The 19514-nt window shown below is 49.3% G+C and overlaps 1 protein-coding gene across 4 annotated transcripts in view; it reads left to right on the top strand.

Moving 5' to 3' along the window:
* CD40 (CD40 molecule) overlaps positions 1-19514 on the top strand; it is a 345834-nt gene that overhangs the window by 99091 nt on the left and 227229 nt on the right. The window lies entirely within an intron of this gene.

Here is a 19514-nt window from a genome sequence, read left to right as displayed (position 1 = left end):
TGTATCGTAGGGCACTGCCATGCCATGTGTAGAAAGTCCACAGGTGAAGTGGCGCACTGATAGCATTTTTCGGAAGTGTCTGGGAAAAATGTATGTAATATTGCTGGGGTATAATAAAACTGATGCAGGTACTTAAAGTGTATCAGCTTAAATCTGGCATGAAGAGCCACCCTCCTCGTTTCCCCACAGCAATAGGCCCATGCCTCGTCTTTTATTGTGCCCCCTAGTGATTGTTCCCATTTTTTCCGGGACAAGTCATCTTGTTGTACCCTGATGTGCTTACCTGCCTCCAGTGATGAGAATCTGTGGATGTGCGGAAAAGCGGAGAACAGTTTTATTTGATTTTACCCTCATCTATCTTTACGCTTCTAAATCAGGGGCAAAAATTCAAGTTGCAAGCTTCTAGCCGGCCAGAAGTCACTTGCCACCTCTATTCTATACATGCACACAGCACGCCATTTCTTTCATACCAGGAGTCAAATATCACTATCCAATGGCTAGTGGCGAGTGCAAATGTTTTCCCCTGCTGAAGCTAGTAGAATGACACTACATGGTACCATATGCTGTAGAATCAGGAGATGGATCTGGAGAAACTGCAGCTTAGGTACCGCACACAGCCTGGAAGGTAGCTCCGTGGTGGACTGGCCTACAGTGAACTGTGGAGATTTCCCTGTGGGTGTCTACCCCATGGGCCTCTTTTCTGGGTACCTCTTTTTTTTTTTTTCTATCCACCCCTTTTGGGAGAAAAGAAATCTCATCTTCCAGCATGTTGTTCTCAACTCTTAAGAAATGTTTTTTGTGTGTGTGTGTTATGGCCAAATAATTTGTATTCACAATATAGGGACAAATGTACTTTAAAATTCATTATTTGTGCCCAATTTTTCATTTTTCCCTGGGCGGAGCAGTCCGGAAACCCTAGCTACATTTACTTGCAGGTGTAATATGGAGCCACTTTGAAAAACATTTCCATGGCCTCGTGTAGTTCAGTCCAAGGTCAGTCACAGGGTTGGTTCACGCATGTTGAGCAGGCAGAGGACAGTCGCTGAGGGAGGGGAGCCATATAGAAATAGCAATGTAGCTTGAAGGCACCAGCAGTCAGCGCTGAGTCAGTGAAAGACTGGCAGGAAGCTTCAGAGAACCACCACGGGTCATGTGGTTAAGACCAAAGCTGAAATTACCAGACTTTGAAGACTCCTGTCAAGGAAGCAACTCAGAAAAAAGCCACAAAGAAAGCAGCCACAATTCAAACACCTGTCTCGGAGAGGTAACACTCTGACTCGCACATGGGAGATTGTGAGCGAGTTTCAGACATCCACGCGCAATGGACCTCAGGCTAAATTACATGAAGTGCAATGGCTGGTGTGAATTCAGATTGTGTTAAATTATATTCCTGTTTTTATTGCGCACATTGTAGTAGTACATAGCGTTGGGTGCACTTGTATGCTTTTTGTCCCTTTTTTATTTCAAATGAGAACAGACAACTATACAAAGAGAAAATGGCATCTTTGTGTACTCATATGAGGGCGCCATCTACCCCAGCTTCTACCCTCCCTTTTCAGTATGGCACTCTCCACATCTCAGTCGGGGATCTAGGATCTGCTGCAGCCTGGGGATTTTGCTGTGCAAGAGGTAGGCCTTGTGGGGTTTCTTGATGGCATACCTGCCTACATTTTAAAATAAAAAATCCTGAGATGTATGCCCCGCCCACAGCCACACAAGACTTTGCCCATTTGCACACAGCTCCGCCCACATGCCTCGCCCACCTGTCAAAAAGGTAAACTCGGTTGTTGTAGCTGTCATTATTGATGCTAAAATTGATCCATTCATAACCTAAAGGAACTTGGCTGTAAAAACTCCTCCATTGACTGTACAAAATAGGACAATTTAAATGCATTCAATTTGGAAGGCTGCATACGAAGGGCCTGATTAATGGAAGTGTTTTATAAGGGCGCAATCCCATAGGAAAACGTTCCATGAATCAGGCGCTAAGTGCCATAAAAAGAATGAATTTGATTTGACAGAATACATGTTTTTATGGACAACTGATTGTTCCTTTTCTCAATCTGTAGACATCATTATAGATCACGTGACGGGAAGCTATATAATATGGATTGATTGTTTTGGCCTTGATAAAGACCTTCTGTCAAAACTCATGTTGGCACAAGGACACCTGCCTCCAAAACATGAATAAAGTTGCAGCACACATTTAATGAAATTTGATATATATTTGTTTACTATATATATTTTTTTTTTCTTATTTATGAATACAGTAAGATCGAATATATACAGAATAAATGGATTTGACAACACTGTATATGAAGGTTTTACATCTACATATTCAATGTGAACAAATGAAAAATAAGGATTATTCAAAACTAGGCTACTGATTTTTCATTTAGATGACAGCTTGCGGAGGTGCTCTGGCACATAGACTACTATGTTCCTGCAAACACATATAGGCACCTTGCAGTGTGTCCGTGTGCACTGGGGCGGCTACTCGCACCTACAGTAAACAGAGAGGATTGCATGCGCAGAATCCTCTAGGTACTGCAAGTCTTAATATACTAACAGCAATTACAGGAGACTGGCAAGTAGCCACCACTGCTTGTTGAGTCCAAGCAGGCGCACTACATTCTATTTGCCTGACCCGCCCTCGTTTGATTCAAAGACTGTGACACCACCCCTGCCCAGTCAGATCCTCTGCAGGTTTCTGACTGCGCCCCTACCCGGGTTTCTAGCAGGGCAGCACACTGCTTTGGCTCATCGTGGCGCCGCGTTCGTTTCCGGGTCCCGCCCGCACCTCCACCCGATTGGCTACCGGCAGCAATCTTTGGCAGCTAATCGGTTGGAGGATCTGACGGGACCCGGAAAGAACACCAAAATTCCTGAGATTCCAGGGTCTTCCCTGTAGACCCGGAGAAACGGTTAAAAATCCTGAGTCTCTGGGAATAATCCGGAGGTTGGTCAGGTATGCTTGATGGAGGTAAAACGGGCTGGTCCGCGTGAGATGCTGGGGGTAACTCCTGATGTCCTGTGCGGATCAGTCTAGGAAAGGTAGCAAAACTACCCTCATCTTTTCAAAAGTGCATGCAGACAGGTATCTTTTGGCGTCCTCCAAAGTACTTTATTCTTATTTTCTCTAAATAGAGCTGTTTTCCCAGAATATGTAACCTTGCATTGTTCCCTCAGACTAGGGGTTTGCCACCTGCGGCTCTTCTGATGTTTTGGACTACAACTCTGTTGATCCCTCACCATTGGCTATGCTAGCTATGACTGATGGGATTTGTAGTCCAAAAAATCCGAGATATAAAGGTAGCAGACACCTGCTCCAGGTAAACCCGTCTTGGTTCTGATCAGATATGTAGCAGGGGGGCCCAGATAGAAATATCGACCCTTCTGTATTTAAAATTCTTACCCTGACTTTTGGATCATTTCTAAATACTTAATGGCGAAGTGAGTGTGATTTGAAAATGTGCACCGATGCGAGGCATTCATTAGTATGTAGCTTCAGGTACAGGTTCATTTCTGTAAGTGTTAATTAGATGCACTGAATGGTGTGCACTTTATTGTTAATCACAGAAGACTTGCAGTTGACAACATCAGAAGACCGTAGCAGAACCAGCAGGTTTGGACACTGGTGCTTGGCTTGAAGAATGGGGTGTGCTTTTTTTTTATTTTTATTTATATATTTTTTTTTACCGAGCTGGTTCGGCTTTCCTTTCATGTACAGTTCCCCTTTCGGTTAGAAATATCAAACCTTCGTGTGGTGCAGGGCACCTGTGGCTCAGTTGATTGGCCAGCCCTCAGTTCAGTTATGTATCATGCATTATACAGACAAAGCTTTTTGTGGGAGCCCAGCAATATACGTATTGATGGTCAAAAGCGCAACGAGAGGGGCAGTGGTCTAGCCATAGCTCCCTCATCAGTGCGACTACTTGGTTTAAAATGGGGCGGGGGGGGGGGTCCGTGCAACCTTTCCCGCCCCTTGCTTCAGAACTTCTGACCCATATTGCCGTTTTGCGGCTGCCAGTCGATCTGGTATTGGGACGTCCCTCCATCTTGCATCCTTTCCAGTTCTGCGCACATCTACACAATGGTTGACGGGACATGATGCTGCTGACAATTTATTTTTAACCCTGCAGCAAATCCCTGATATTCACATGCATGATACATGAGTAGGTATTTTTCCTTCTTCAAACTGGCATGTTGAAGAGTGTTCTCACTCAGAGCAATTTCCTAACGTTCCCAGTAATCTGGAAAGCGTCTGATCCTCAATGTTTGCATATGCAGAGATCTCCCCTTTATCCTGCCCTTGCGTTTTCTGGTGTACTGTTCCATTGGTTTGTAACTTTGCACCCCTAAAGATGTTCTAACTTCCTTTTCCAGTGGTGGTTCTCTGGGCATGAATATGGTGGCCTTTGTAGCTCGCTCTTGCGTCCCCAATCCCACATTTCTATATTGACAGTGTGCAAAGGGTATATTTATCTACACATTGATTGTTTCAATGGGATGCTCAAGCTCCTATTTGGGTCTAGTCTTCATTTACAGTGAAGGGGATCAAGAGAGAACTAGAGACGCTTAAGTTGTTGCAACATATTGTGCTGTGCTCTATAAAAGGAGCAAAATGTGAAGAAAACCAAGTGGAGTGTTAACAAGAAACATCACTTGTTGGGTCATTACTGGGCAACTTTCAACAAATATTCATTGGGAAAAGGGGTCCACCAATTGAAGTTATTCCCCAGGACAGGATTGTTTTTCATGGCATGAATACCTGGGTCTCTCCCAGGTCTTTGTCTTTTGTCGGAGGCCAGGAGACAAAGAAGAGAACACGTAACCCAAGGTTTTTCCTTCATCTCTTTGAGCAGGAGTCATTAAGCCCTTGCAGGCGTCATGGCCAAGGCCTAAGGTGGTTCTCTCTAATGTAGTCTGAAAGGCGGGGTGGGCATCAACTTGTAAGAGTCCTGAGCATGGGATACTTGCACCTTACTGCAATCATGTGCGAATGACAACCCAGGGGGTTATGAGTGGGCTCTCCTATGAGGACCTATGGCAGCCCTCAGAGTGAACAGTAGGCTCTGTGGGGTATTGAAGGCCCTTTCCTAGGAACTGATAAGCCCTGCTGGCTAACATTGATTAGTGGCCACCATAGATGAATAACCAGTCACAGACTTATCTCATTTGGCCAGCTTGACGGCCTTCTTTATGAGACAGAAATTGTGCAATTAGATCTTTGGTATAAAATCATTACATAACATAAACAGTCATCAGTGAGCAGGTCAGTTCACATTTGGTAAATAAATTAGTTAAATATCATAAATGGGGTCACCTGGGAGTGAGTCAGTTCAACTTTGGCAAATAATCAAATATTAGCAATTGGCTCACCGGTAAACTCGTGAGTTCGCATTTGGTAAATATATATTTAAATATTCTTAAAGTATAGGCCAGAGTCCTGGCCTCTCCTGTTATATGCACTTGGTTTACTCTGATCTCGGCCCGTACTCCTAAGCACCTGGTAGCTGTAGTCTACCACATGACACACCACTTAACACAAAGACTGACACAGGCACAATATGACTAACACAGGAAATTCTCCACCACCATTCTGAGTACAGTGCGGGGTATATTGCCCACAGATGAGGCCAACGATCTCCCACTGAATACTCCTATGAATGCTGACACCATCTGAAAAGGTCAATGTGACCATTCACTCGTGGCCCCGGGAAACTACGGCCTCTCCAGGTGGCTATGCACCTCAGGAGTATGGTGTGGAAGTGTCGCAGAGCCCAGGGTGATCGATTGGATGAGCGGATCCCCGTTCTCCTAGAACATTCGCACAACAACCGTTCCCTTGAAAGGAGAAAGTAAACGCTAGTGATCAAACAATCAAAATTCCCGACGCTTTGCATGCCTCTGAGGAAAACCCCGGTGGAAACTTGGGAACGGGTCTGTGACCACCCTCTTCACTTTCCCTTGCTTGTTTTGATTCTTTTTATTTTCTTTTGTAATCCCTTTTTTAAATTTGTATTTGATAAACATTTCCCTTCTGTCTCTCCACCAACACTAATTACCCTTGCGGAAGTCACCGTTCAATGGGACTGAGTAAACTTCTCCCTCAGCATGTGTTTTGGTACTGAGGAACCCAATCGTGTCAGTCCTCTTCTCACACTGACAGGAATTTTTGCACTATACCAAGCCCGTCTATGGGACGCATGAGAAGGATACTGCCATACATTTTGGGAATAATGTTCCTGGGCCTTACTTTCCCCCTCCTACCTCGAAACCAGCCACACGTGGCAATGTGTGAGAGCAACCCTGCGGTCTTAACAGAGCAGCGCTGGCAGTGGGGCACACACCGGCCTACTATCTCCCTCGGCTCTGGACGAGCACACACACTCGACCCAGCCCGAAACGAGCAAGGCCTCAAGGGACGTCCCTTGAACAAACGGAGAGCCTGGCTGCCTGCCCTCTCTGGTTCCTCCGGAGCTTCTCCCTTTAGTGCCACACCGGGGTACCCTTTATCGTACTCGGCCCTGCCCACCAGTTGCTGAACTGCAGGGGTCTTGTGACAGGAACAGAGGTGGAAACACCTCAGCCACGCGCCTGCTCCCCCTGCTGACGGAGCATACCATGTCCCCCCCTGGCTTCTCGTGCTGGACACCACTACGGAGAGAGAGAGAGGGAGCCTTTCAAAACGGGCCATGAAATGCAGGTTTACACATTCAAACCAATACAGCCGATTGTAGACAGCAGATGGTACGATAAACAGGTCAGTCATTACGACTGAGGCCATTATATTCCTGTGAAGCCATAAGCATTCCCGCTTCCATCGCTGCAGTAAGTATTTCCCACCCACAAATACCACTTCCCACCCAATCCTCCTATTGCCCGCTTATTCTATAGGCCGCATAGTAGGACGTTTTAATCAACATCTATTCCTGTAATCTTTAATGTTTCGTATACAGTGTTGGGATCTTGGGAACACACCCATCGGTCCATAAATTCATTACCGCTGCTACCATCTTCTCCCAGTATTTCTCAATTTGTCAGAAAGCTCCGTGATTAACGTTAATATTAAAAGGTCCGAGCTACGAAGTCCTGGGTCTCCCCGTGACACCCCAGACATGCCGATAATGGTGTGAATAGGAGAGGTCGGCGAGGGGCCCAGAGTATAGGTGTCTTCACCAAAGATGGTCCTCTTGTTCAGCACCCAGATCCCCCTCGTCTACTCTGGCTGATGTCGCACTGAGATAGACAGTGTCACTACATGCAGTGCAGTTATATTTACCGTCGAGGTTAAATGAATGGGTTGACCAATTCCCAGAAGCGTGCAGCTTGTGCCGAACTCTACAGACGTTGGAGGGCGTTATGTTCCATAGAGCAAAGTTTGGCCAACAGTATCTGCCATGTGGATTTGGTGGGTGTACTAATGGATTTCCTGTTGAGGATCGGGGACTTCCGGGCGGCGAAGAGTGCTATGTGTATGAGTTTACGCTGTAGAGGGTCCACATGCCAGTGCTCCCTTTGTGCCGCAAAAAGCATTGAGCCGGGTGTTAGCTCGACATCGGCCCCATCTGTGCGGGTAACCTGACTGTGTACCATGCGCCAAAATGCTGCGATCCGTGGGCAGGACCAAAGAATGTGTCCCATGGTGCCCAAACCCCCACATTGTTGCCAGCATGTTGGAGAGTGTATGTATCATTTTATATTGGAAATCTCTATTCCGAATGTTTAGCGATACCGCCGGTATGGCTTCAAAGATGTCGCAGGGGTCCAGGTCAAGCTCAATCCCCAAGTCGTCGGACCATTGGGACGCTACAATTTGGCTACAACCAACACTATTTGGGGCACAAATAGCATAAAAATCACATAGAAGTGGGATAACGTACTGTTCTGTTCCATTGCAAGTTCACCTGCTTTCAGCTGTCTGGTCTGTTCTGTGGTGCGTTTTCGAAATTACTGACAGAGTCCTATATCGGAGCCCGTCTGCCTCCCCTAGTCCAAGCACCCGCTCAGCCTCCGGAAAGCTAATTGGGGAATTTTCTTTGCACAGATCTACTACCCAAACTTGATCCCATGTCGTGTCTTGGTTATGGTGTATTTTATAGTTTAGTCCATAAGATGAAATTGCTCTCACACTGATCCAGACCAGTGCCTCCTGAACAGGTGAGCCCAGTATGGACCGTAATCTGTGCCACTGTGCAAGAGTTGGCCCGATTATTGGGTGGCTCTTGATCGCCTAGGGCAGTTTAGTTGGTGGCATCGCCAGGACATCAGACAGTATGAAAGGCGCCAACAAGGACAGTTGCATACATTTCCAGCTAGTCTGGTCTTCTGCATTCAGCCACCGTTTAGCCCAGTACACTTGAAAGGCTAAATAGTACGTCTTGCAACTAATCCAGAACAGAACTGCAAGACTTGGCCTTGGCCTCAAGCCCTGGGATCGTATCTCTCCAGCTCTGAAATCTCTCCATTGGCTCCCAGTGGATGCAAGGATTAAATTCAAAACCCTTTGCATTGTCCACAAGGCCTTCTGGGGCCTGGGTCCAAAATACCTTCAGCTATCCCTCCGCAAATACCTCCCCTCCCGAGCTCTTCGCTCCTCTACCTCAAACTCCCTCAAGGTCAGTCGTTTTTCAAAGAAACGAGCTGGAGGTAGATCCGTCTTCGGCTAGTGCCTCCCTCTTTAACAACCTCCCAGCCACTCTAAAACTTGAGGAGAACCATCTCCGGTTCAAACACCTCAAGACCTTCCTCTTTGCTTCTTCCTTCGCCCACCCTCTCCCCTGCTGATCTGCTCTCTTCTGGCACTGTGCACCTGGCCACCCTCTGCCCGCAGGTCGCATTAACCTGCTCACCCTGCCACCCACACTGCCTCTGGGTCACCCCTTGCACTGGGGTCTGTATCTGTACCCATACAGCCCCCCTCCCCCCTTTTTTCTTCCTGCACTTATCGGTCCTACCCTGTCTGCTGCTTTAAACCCAGCACTTTGCTGGCTGCACTACCACTGTTTGTTGCCTTTATAATTTATTTATTATTTGTCTTTTTGCGCCACTTTTTCCACTTCTCCCCCCTTACATGCACTTTTCCCCTCCCCCCTCTCCCATGCACTTGCACATTCTCAATGTCACTGGGCCTAGTAAGAACGTTTAGTTCTCCCCTGTTCCCCTCCCATGCCCTGTCGTGCTCTGAAACACTTCGTGTACGAGCACGATAGAAATAAAATATCATATCTTCCATGACAGGAACGCCAAGCCACCATCGGTCTTAGAGGCCTGAAGGATTTCTAGTTTGAGCTGCGCTTTCTTACCTCTCCATAGGAATTTGGATATACTACCGTCTAGTTCTTTGAACATTTGCTTTGTTGGGGCCGAGGGTACCATCAGAGCTAGATTGGTCAGCTTCGGTAGAAGATTCATTTTGAAGGCATTTATTCTTCTGGTGAGGGACAGCGGTAGCGAATCCCACCCAAGGAGGTCAGATTTAATTTTCTGCAGAACCGGGGGATAATTTAACTCTAAGATCTCCTCTAGGGCGGGACAGATTTTCACGGCCAAATACGTGATACATTTCAGCTGGAGTTTAAATGGGGTTACCCCTCCTGGATCCCAAGGGATGCCAGGTCTCAGGGGGAGGATCTCTGACTTCGTCCAATTAATTATGTAGCAGGCCATGGGACCTATCTCCTGCAGCAGATGAGAGTCTCGGTAGCAAGGTCTTATATTTACTGATGTATATTAACAGATTGTTTGCATACAGGGATACCTGATGCTCCTCAGCGCCCTGTAGGATGCCTGTCCATCCTGGGTCAGCCTGTAGTTATACAGCCAGGGGCTCTATGGTTAGGGCATACAAGAAGGGGGCAGAGGGCATCCCTGTTGTGTACCTGAGTGTAGGGAGAAGGGGGTCATTGTGACGCAGTTATTGATCACTGAGGCCATTGGGTCAGTATATAGGAGTTTCACCATCTTAGTGTATGCAGTTGGGACGCTATGGGTGTCTAGCACTCAAACGTTTGGACCTTGACAAATGCCTTCTCGGCGTTGAGCGTTAAGATCCCGTCCTCCGAATTGGACCCTCCAGCTATAACATGCAGTAGTCGTCGGACGTTGGAATGCCTGCCGCTAATGAAGTCTGTTTGGTCTCTATGGCTGAGAAGTGGGATCAGTCTCCCGATGCGCTGGGCACTTTGCCAGGATTTTTGCACCAGCATTGATTAGGGAGATGGGGCGATAGGACCCACTATCCCTTGGGGCACATCCCTTCTTGTGAAATACTATGTTTGCCGCCAGCATGGAGCTGGCAGGTGTCCGCTGGCGCCTGCTCCCACAAACACACTCAAGGGTAGGTGCAAGGCAGTCAGTCAGTGCTTTATAAAAGTTGATGGGAAGCCCATCTGGGCCGCCGGCCTTCCCGCTGACGAGGATTGAATTGCTCGTGTTACCTCAGATGCGGTAATTGGGGCTACAAGGCTCTCGGCCTGGGCTAAATCCTGTTTGGGTTGCTTGAGGGTTGCCAGGAAATCCCTAATACGGTGAGGGTCTATTGAGACTTGTTTCGCGTACAGCGTGCCATAGAATTGCGCAAACTGCATATTGATATGCTCCTCCCCTTCAAGTATATTCCTATTTTGGTCTCGAACTGAGTCATAATCTGCGTCGTTTGCCTGTTGCATAGGGCAAGCACCATAAGGCCTAGGGGATCTATCTCCCTCACAGTAATGTTTGCGACCAGCTTGTGAAGGACTTATGGGCGCAAGAAGGTCACCCGTTTCAGGTCTGATCTGAGCCTCATGAGTTTTGTGTATGTTTGTGGATCGTGGGTGTGTTTTGTTTTTTTTTCAGTGGCCCGCATATCAGTCATCAATTGTTCTTCTCGTTCCCCCCATGTCTTTAACTTATGGGACCATTTTGATATACATGTCCCCGGATGAACGCCTTGTACACATCCCAGCAGTTCAGTGTAGGGTATTCTGAGGACATATTATTTTGTCAAAACATATCGGTATCCCTCTCTATATGCGCATGGAAGTAGGGGTATACCAGGGTCCTTAAGTTAAGGCGCCATGACGGTCTCCTGTGTGAAACCTCCGGTAGATCGATACGAAATAGGTCGGGCGCGTGGTCCAAGAGAGTAGAGGCCAATATGTTGCATTTATGATAGAGATATGTAGTATTAGAGGAGAGGAACCAATAATCTAGTCTGAGTAGCTACCATGTCTATTGGAGCAAAAGGTGTAGTCTGTCCGGTGTTCATGGGTTGTTCGCCATGCATCTTGAATTCCAAGCTCAGTGAGCAGAGACTGGATGGTGGCTAGTTTTCTTGGGTTGGACTATATTGTTGTGGATGAGCTCTGACGGTCCAGTGTTTGGTGTAGAGCCACATTTATATCCCCTCCTAACAGTGTTGAAACCCTCGTATAGCGTGCGCATTCTGTGAAGACATGGGAGAAGAAAGGTGTATCGGCCGTAGGTGCCTAGATACTGAGCAGGGTGAGAAGGTGATGTTGTATGCGGCCCGGTACCAGTAGGTATCTGCCTCCCCCATCCACCAATGTATTCATAACCTGAAAGGGAACTCGTTGATGGATTGAGATAGATGCTCGTCTCTTCCCATAACATGGAGAGTGTACTGCCACTCCAACCCACCCTTGATTCAGCTTCTCTGATTCTGCCGCATTTAGATGGCTTTCTTGTAGAAGGATAACATCCCCTCGCATATCGCGCATATAGTTAAGCATTTGTTTCCTCTTAATTCGATGGCCCTGCCCTTGCATATTAAGAGTGACAAATGTAAGGGAGGTCACCATAATTTCAGAGAGGGGGAACTCGCAGTCTATGGGCTCTTTGTACAGATCTTTCATTAGAGTCCTCAGCCACGGTCACAGTGAAGATATATACGGAGGATTAACCCTTCTCTTGGAGTCTTTGCGACTCTTGAGTCTTTCCTCCATAGCTAGTGTGGGGTCTGTTTTCTGACTGAACTATATAATAGCTCCCTCTCTTGTCTATTCTTGTTGGAGCCTTTCATAAGGCTCTTCCTCCTTCATCAACCCAGCTTTCCCTGGCTCAACTGTGGAGAAACACCCTCGCTCCTAGGCTTGATTACCCCAGGGCGCCTCTGGGTTAAGACTTTGGTTGTGGACAGTCTGTATGTTTTCTTGACGTTGATGGACTTGCCATTGGCATGAGATCTGGGCTTGCAGCCACTTGTTAGCTTGATGCTGAACAAGAGAAGCAAAAAACATTGAAATTGAACGTAACAGACAGCAAGTAATCTCCTTGTGGCCTTGCTGACTCCACCAGATCTGGCCCCTCTGTGGCTACTGGCTAGCCCCACTCCATTGCTCTGCTTTAGGGGTGGCTGGACTTGGGCTGATCAGCTCTTGTCCCAGGCCAACCATCTACTGTATCTGCCTAGGTGCCCTGGCTCTTCTCCATGTGGTGCCCACTGGCCCAGCCTACCACCTTCAGTATTCCCCTTTTCTACTTGCTCCCCTTGCCTTGCCCATCTTGGGGTTGTATGTGTTTTTCTGATTACCCCTCAGTTTCTTCCTCCTTGTTCCTTACTTTGTTCTTTCCCTTGTCCTCTGTCTTTACTCCTCCTCTGTCCACTAGCCAGTTATGGCCCTCCCACATCTGCAATCAGTCTCTGGTGTTTTTTTCCCTTCCTTGCTCGAAACTCTTCTGCCTCCTCCTACTCATACCGGTTTGCTTGTGTCACCACTCGCTCTAGCTTCTTCTGTCTGCTTCATACTCCAACACCAACAATTACACTGTGCTCCCTTTTAGAGTCTATCCTGAGAGTATTCTCATTAGGCAGTTGGGTGTGTACACTGTGTGGACGTATTGGGATTTCCAATAGGTTATTAATTGGCCCTGGTCTCTCCTCCGGGAAAATGATCCATTGGGAGCGATTGTTGACTGACTCGTCTCCAATGGCTGGCACATAAAAATCTGGCCCTCCATTTTGGAATCAGATGGCCCTGTCCTGTCGACTGCTTGATTCCAGAAGGGTTCCCTGGCTGGCCCCCGTGTCTTTGCCTTGCTTTCGGGATAAGTGCCTTTTCACAGATAGACCTCTTCATAAAGCATGTTTGCCATGATCGATCGGCATTACAAAATGCTCAAATGCCAATGATGGGGGGAAAACCTAATGTTACAGCAAAGAGGAGTACATGAAATGTACATTCAAAAGCATATGAAAGACAAAATGAGGAAGCAGTCCTTAAAGATACAGGTAAGGAATTGCAGTGCTTTAGAGCAACAAGAGGGAGAGGGAGGGAGAGAGAGAATGAGACTGCACGCAGGAGATTTAAGAACAGTAAGAAGGAATACATTTTGAGAACGATGGGATTGTGGAGATGTATAACTAGAGAGGGGTGATACAGAGGTGCTAGACCACTTGACCACAATACACTGAAAATAAAGGAGATTACTGGATTTGATTGAAATCCAGGAAAGGGATTACTCCTACGTCCCTGCCCCTTTCCTCCATACTTTATTTATTTATTTATTTATTTATTTGCATTTATAAAGCGCACAGAACTGCCCTGGGGCATCGTGGCGCTGTTACAGCAGACTTAGTCATGAACACAAGCATAGGAATGTGTTTACAGATGTAACCGAGTTACATAGTACATTTCACATTGGTAATAAACATTGAGCTTAAAGGTTATGCTATGCTGTGGATACAATGCAAGCATGAGAGTGAATGTGGCAGACTTTAGCGGAACTTGTGGGACATCTCTCCGTCCTGTGGGACGGGGCCGGAGCACTTTGTAAAAAGCATCCAAATTTTTCCAAAATGTGTCCCTCCTCTCTTTCCTGCGCGGGGCCTGGCACGCGGCCGTAACCCCGCCCACCTTGGCTATGCCCCGCGCATCACCCATCAGTCCTTTTCTCTGCACGATCGGGGCCGGACGCACTTGCATCCTCGGAAGATTTTCTTCCCTGTTTTCCTCTCTGGCTCTCGCTAGCGTTCGTTTACTAGTCTGTCTATGTCTTTTAAATTAGATTTTCCAGACTGTTCATCGTGTCACCGTCGCTTTGCGAGGGCGGATCCCCATCCTCTTTGTTTAGAGTGTTTGGGTCCGGATCACCGTTGGGACTCCTGTTTTTACTGTGACTCCCTTTCGGTCCGGGCACTTCAACGTCGGTTGGAGCGGTGGCAGGAGGTGTTCCGACGAACTCCTCCTTCTCATTTTCAGGCGTTCATTGACGAGAAGAAGAGACGCCCGGTAAGTTCTTTACTTTTCAGAGCACCCCGACCGGGGGATACCTTCCCAGGTTCCTCTCGGGCCGGGAGGGGCATTGATCGCTCTGTTACCGGGGTTCACCCTGAGGTGCCTGTCGGGCCTAATAATTCTACCGGAGTTTTCTCCGAGGGTCTCCGTAAGGGGCCTGTGTACACCGGAGTACGGTCTGAGGCCCCTCCTGTGGGGGCTGTTTGTAGGCCCAGTTCTACTGAGTCGTGGGGTACCGGAGCTTGCCTTGAGGCCTCTCTTTCGGCTTCCCTCAAAAACAAAACTGGGGTGCGCCCCGAGGCCTTGGCTGGGGTTGTGGTTACCGAGCGGATGTTCGAGGCCCGTGCCGATAAGGCTATTACCGGGCTTAGGTCCGAGGTCCCTCGTACGGAGGCTACGGCTACCAACAGTTCTGAGGGGCCGGGCAAGGTGACACCAGATCTGTTGAGGGGGCAAAGAAGCAAGGTTCTTCTTTTACCCGCAGTGCCAAGGCCCTTCCTTCGAAGGCTCAGTTAGCGGTTGGTATGTCGCAGAAACATTCCAGGCCTCATAGTACCGGCTCTGCCGAGGTTCCTTATTTTAAGGCTAAAATTAAGACCCCTGACCCATCGACAGGGACCCCTGCCTCACTTCCTCACATGCCGCAGTTCCCCTCAGATGAGGACAAAATGGCGGCCGTTCCCGCCACAACCACAGCGGCCATTTTAGGTACTACCCCTACAACTACGCCATCGGCCTCTGGTGTAGGGTTCGGTCCTCTGGGTGAACCTAAGGTCCCTTGTGCGCATCCTTACCGGCCGGTTTATGATTGGAACGCCCGGATGCCTCTTCCGCACAATGTTTCGTTGCCCGCGGGGGCGGCTCCTTTGATTTATGTGGATACGTCGGTGGAGGGGCCGGTGTGGCACCCTTTGCGTCCCTGGATTTGTCCCTTATGAGAGGCCTCCTCAGGTTCCGAAAGAATCTCCTGAGGACGCCTTTTTCGGTAAATTTCAAGCGCTTATGCGCACCGACCCCATGAGGGAATATTTCAAAGGGCTTTTCAAGGAGATATGTCCACCTGCGCCTCCGGCTCCACCTGTTCCTCCGGTGGTTCCGCCGGCGCCTCCCTTGCCCGTGGTGCCTCCCCCTGCTCTTCCGCCTTTGCCACCATTGCCCCCAGTGGACAAGGCAGTGCCTGACACGGCTCAGCAGGATCCTGACCTGTCAGATGACCCTCAAGGCGATTAGGACAACGAGGACCTTCCCCGCTCTATCAGAGCCTTTCATGACCGGGTACTGGACATTATGAGTTTCTTGGATGTTCCGGTGCCCGAGGCACCCGCTCCGCAGGAGTGCGTGCTTTCTGGGGCGTTCACCTTGTCTCCCTTGGAGCGTACCGGCCTGTTCCTGCAGAAGGACGTTCTGGCCGAGGTCCGACGATTTGGGAAAAGCCACACTCGGGACTTTTTGTCAATAAAAAGATTGACGCAAAGTACAGGCTGCATTCTTCGGAAGAAGTGGCCTTGTCGTCTTGTCCGCCTCCCTCCTCCACAGTGGTGGCTGCGGCTACGTTGCAATCCAGACCTGCAGCATCCTCTTCCGCGACAGCTACTCAGGTCTTGGGAAAGGAGGATAAGCTCCTGGACTCCCTAGCGAGGAAAATCTTTGCCAATTCGGCCTTGCAGCTCAGGCAGGCCAATGCAGAATTGATTTTGGCGGGAGCTAACATGCAGATGTGGAAAGGTCTGTCGGAGTTTGAGGAGATCATTCGGTCGAGAAGTTGGAAGACTTCAGAGGTGGCCTTTCCGATGCCAGGTTCTTGGCCCAGGATCTCCTGGAGGCTGCGGCTCATCACGTAGACGCCTCAGCTCGGGGCCTGATGCTTGGGGTTGATACCTCGCGGCAAGCGTGGCTGCATGCCACTAAGTTTTCGAAGGAAGTGCAAGACAAGGTACTGGACCTTCCATTCGATGATAAGGAGCTTTTTCACTCTTTTACTGATGTAGAGCTCACCAAAACCAAGGATAGCACTCAGACGGCTAAATCATTGTCTGTTCTGGTTAAAGCTCCTTTCAAATCCCAGAGACTGTTGTCGCAAAGTCGACCTTCCTCTGGTTTTAGGGGCTTCCTCGACCGCAAATCTCGCAGAGTGGATACTCCTGAGGGGAAAAACTGCCGTAGACAACAGCGTACGTGGTTTCTTTCCCGCTCCTCAGCCTCCTCATCAGGTTCAGGTGGCACCGCCACCGATAAGCCTGCCAAATGAGGGTTTTCCGCGCTCGCACGAGACCCCGCTGGGAGGACGCATTGCGTCTCATTGGGAGGCGTGGCAGACCATCACAGAAGACAGATGGGACTTGTCAGTCGCTCGAGCGGGCTTCCGCTTACCTTTACCCTCTACCCCACCCCTCAACCCTCCTTTTCAGCTGTCGGGCTCACCCTCCCTCAAGGCCGAGGTTCAGAAACTTCTGGACCTCAGAGCTTTGGAACCTGTTCCCCTTGGGGAGCGAGGGGAGGGCTTCTACTCCCAGCTGTTTACTGTGCCCAAACCCAACCAGGCTGGCCTGCGCACCATCCTACACCTTTCCTAGTTCAATCTTTTCCTACCCCAAGAGAAATTCAAGATGATCACGCCCGCCCAGATTCGCTCCTCTTTGCAGATGGGCGATTGGCTCAGCGTGGTGGATCTTCAGGATGCGTACATGCATATCCTGATTTGGAATCCACACAGGAGATACCTCCGCTTCTCTTTGGGAGAGGAGCACTTCCAGTTTCGGGTGCTTCCTTTTGGCCTCAGCTCGGCGCTGCATGTCTTCACGAAGATGATGTCGGTGATTGCGGCATATCTTCGTCTCCAGGGTATCCATGTGTATCCTTATTTGGACGACTGACTCTTACGCAGCCCTTGTCCGTTGGCAGCAGCGGGCAACCTCCAGTCTCTCCTTCAGCTCCTGTTCCATCTTGGGCTGTCGGTGAACTGGCGGAAATCCTCCATGACGGTCTCACAGGACCTGATCTTCCTGGGTTTTCGTTGGAACACGATCGACTGCCGAGTGTATCTGACCGGGGACAGAATGGCGGATCTGTTGGCCACGTGTCAGATGTTTGCGCAGTCGGAGAGCATGTCGGCCTGGTGGTTCCAGAGGCGTGTGTACTGGCTCTTACTCTCGCTCATCTCAAAATGAGAAGGACCCAGATGGCTCTTCGGAGTTCCTGGCGTCAGGCTGTGGACCCGGATTCCAAGCAGATAATGATTCCGGATTCCATGAGAGTGGACCTGGACTGGTGGTCATCTCTCAGCAACCTGTCGGTGGGCGTGGGGTTTCAGGATACAGCCCCCATGGTGATGATCACGATGGACTCCACCCTTTTGGGGTGGGGTGCGACGTTAGATCTTCTTCAGGTCTCGGACCTCTGGTCGCCTCAGGACAAGCTCCTGCACATAAATCATTTGGAGCTTCTGGCGATCTTTCTGGCGCTCAAGCCGTTCAGACCGCTCATTGTCAACAAGGTGGTCCGCATAAGAACGGACAATGTGGTATCAATGTATTACATAAACAAGCAAGGGGGAACAAAGTCTCCCCCTCTCGTGGACCTGTCCATCCAGATTTGGGAGTGGGCCGTGCTTCATGGGGTCTGGCTGCTTGCAGTGCACATCCGGGGCCAGCTGAATGTCACAGCGGATGCCCTCAGCCGGCGGACAGTGGTCAGCTACGAGTGGGAGTTGAAGGCAGAGGTCCTCTCAGGGATTTTCTCGCGTTGGGGCACACCGTAGGTGGACCTCTTCGCCACGGCGGTAAACAAGAAGCTTCCTCAGTACGCCTCCAGAGGGGGGCTGGGAGCCTCCTCTCTGGGGGATGCTCTCGAGATTCCATGGCACAACATGAGAGCTTACGCCTTCCCGCCTCTGCCTCTAGTTCATCGAGCAATTTGAAAGTTGAATAACTCTGTGAACTGTTCTCTTCTACTGATAGCCCCGTGGTGGCCGGCCAGGTTTTGGTTCTCAGAACTTCAACACCTGTCAGTGTATCCGCCGATCAGGTTACCACTAACTCCCGATCTTCTTCACCAAGGGGAACAACAGATGTGGCACCCCTCCCCACAATCGCTCAGCTTTGCGGCATGGTGCCTGAGTTCAAGTCTTTAGAGCATTTGAGTTTGTCTACGGATAACATGCGCATTATCCAGGCAGCCAGGAAACGCTTGACCAGATCTCAATACAAGACTAAATGGCTCAGGTTCTGTCATTGGTGTTTGGAGAAAGAGTTGGATCCGAGGGTGGCCACGATTGACACGGTGCTGTCCTTCGTATCCTCCCTAGCAGAGTCAGGGGTTCATGTTCTGTCTTGCAGGACTTATCTCTCAGCGGTTTCCGCTTACCTTTCTACAGACCTGTGTTCTTATTCTCTAACTAACCCGGTGGTGAAGAGACATTTTGCTGGCTTGACACGCCTCTACCCTCCGGTTCGTAGTCCGCACCCGCCTTGGGTTCTAAATGTAGTCCTGACGGCACTGTGCCATAAACCCTTTGAACCAATGGCTACGGTTGACCTCAAGTACGTGTCCTGGAAAGTGTCCTTTCTGGTCGCTGTTACGTCAGCGAGGAGAGTGAGTGAGCTCCAGGCATTGTCGGTGGAGCATCCTTTCTTGGTCTTTCACAAGGACAAGGTAGTCCTTCGGACAAACCCGGATTTCCTACCGAAGGTAGTGACCGAATTTCATCTGAATCAGTCGATCTCCCTTCCGGTCTTTTTTCCGAACCCTGCCTCAGAGGCTGAAAGGGTTCTACACTGTCTTGACGTCCGAAGAGCTCTTAAGTTCTACCTGGACAGGACTTCCGAGCTTCGAAGTTCTTCTCAACTTTTTGTGACCTTCGGTAACCCTCAGGGCAGGCCGGCGTCTAAGGCATCTATTTCCAGATGGATTGCCGCCTACATCAGTCTTTCACCGTCCAAAAGCTGAAACCACCTAAAGGTATCCATGCACACCTGGTGCGGGGCAAGGCAGCCGCGGTTGCTTTTCAGAAATATGTTCCCTGGGAGTCCATCGCTAGGGCAGCTACTTGGGCCTCCCCATCTGCTTTCTGTAAGCATTACTGCCTCGATATGAGCTCTAGAGCTGACGCTCAGTTTGGTCAGGCTGTGCTAAAGAACCTGTTTCAGTAAGGGGTATTTCCACCCACCCATAGTTCCTGTAAGGAGTGCTTGGGAATCTCCCACAAGTATGGAGGAAAGGGGACGGGGACGAAGGAGTATTACCAGGTTATTCACCGTAGTGACCACCTTACTC

This window comes from Ambystoma mexicanum, chromosome 3p (genome assembly GCF_040938575.1).
Source record: "Ambystoma mexicanum isolate Mex_15411 chromosome 3p, UKY_AmexF1_1, whole genome shotgun sequence".
Classification (NCBI taxonomy): Eukaryota; Metazoa; Chordata; class Amphibia; order Caudata; family Ambystomatidae; genus Ambystoma; species Ambystoma mexicanum.
This window is presented reverse-complemented; position numbering and strand designations above follow the sequence as displayed.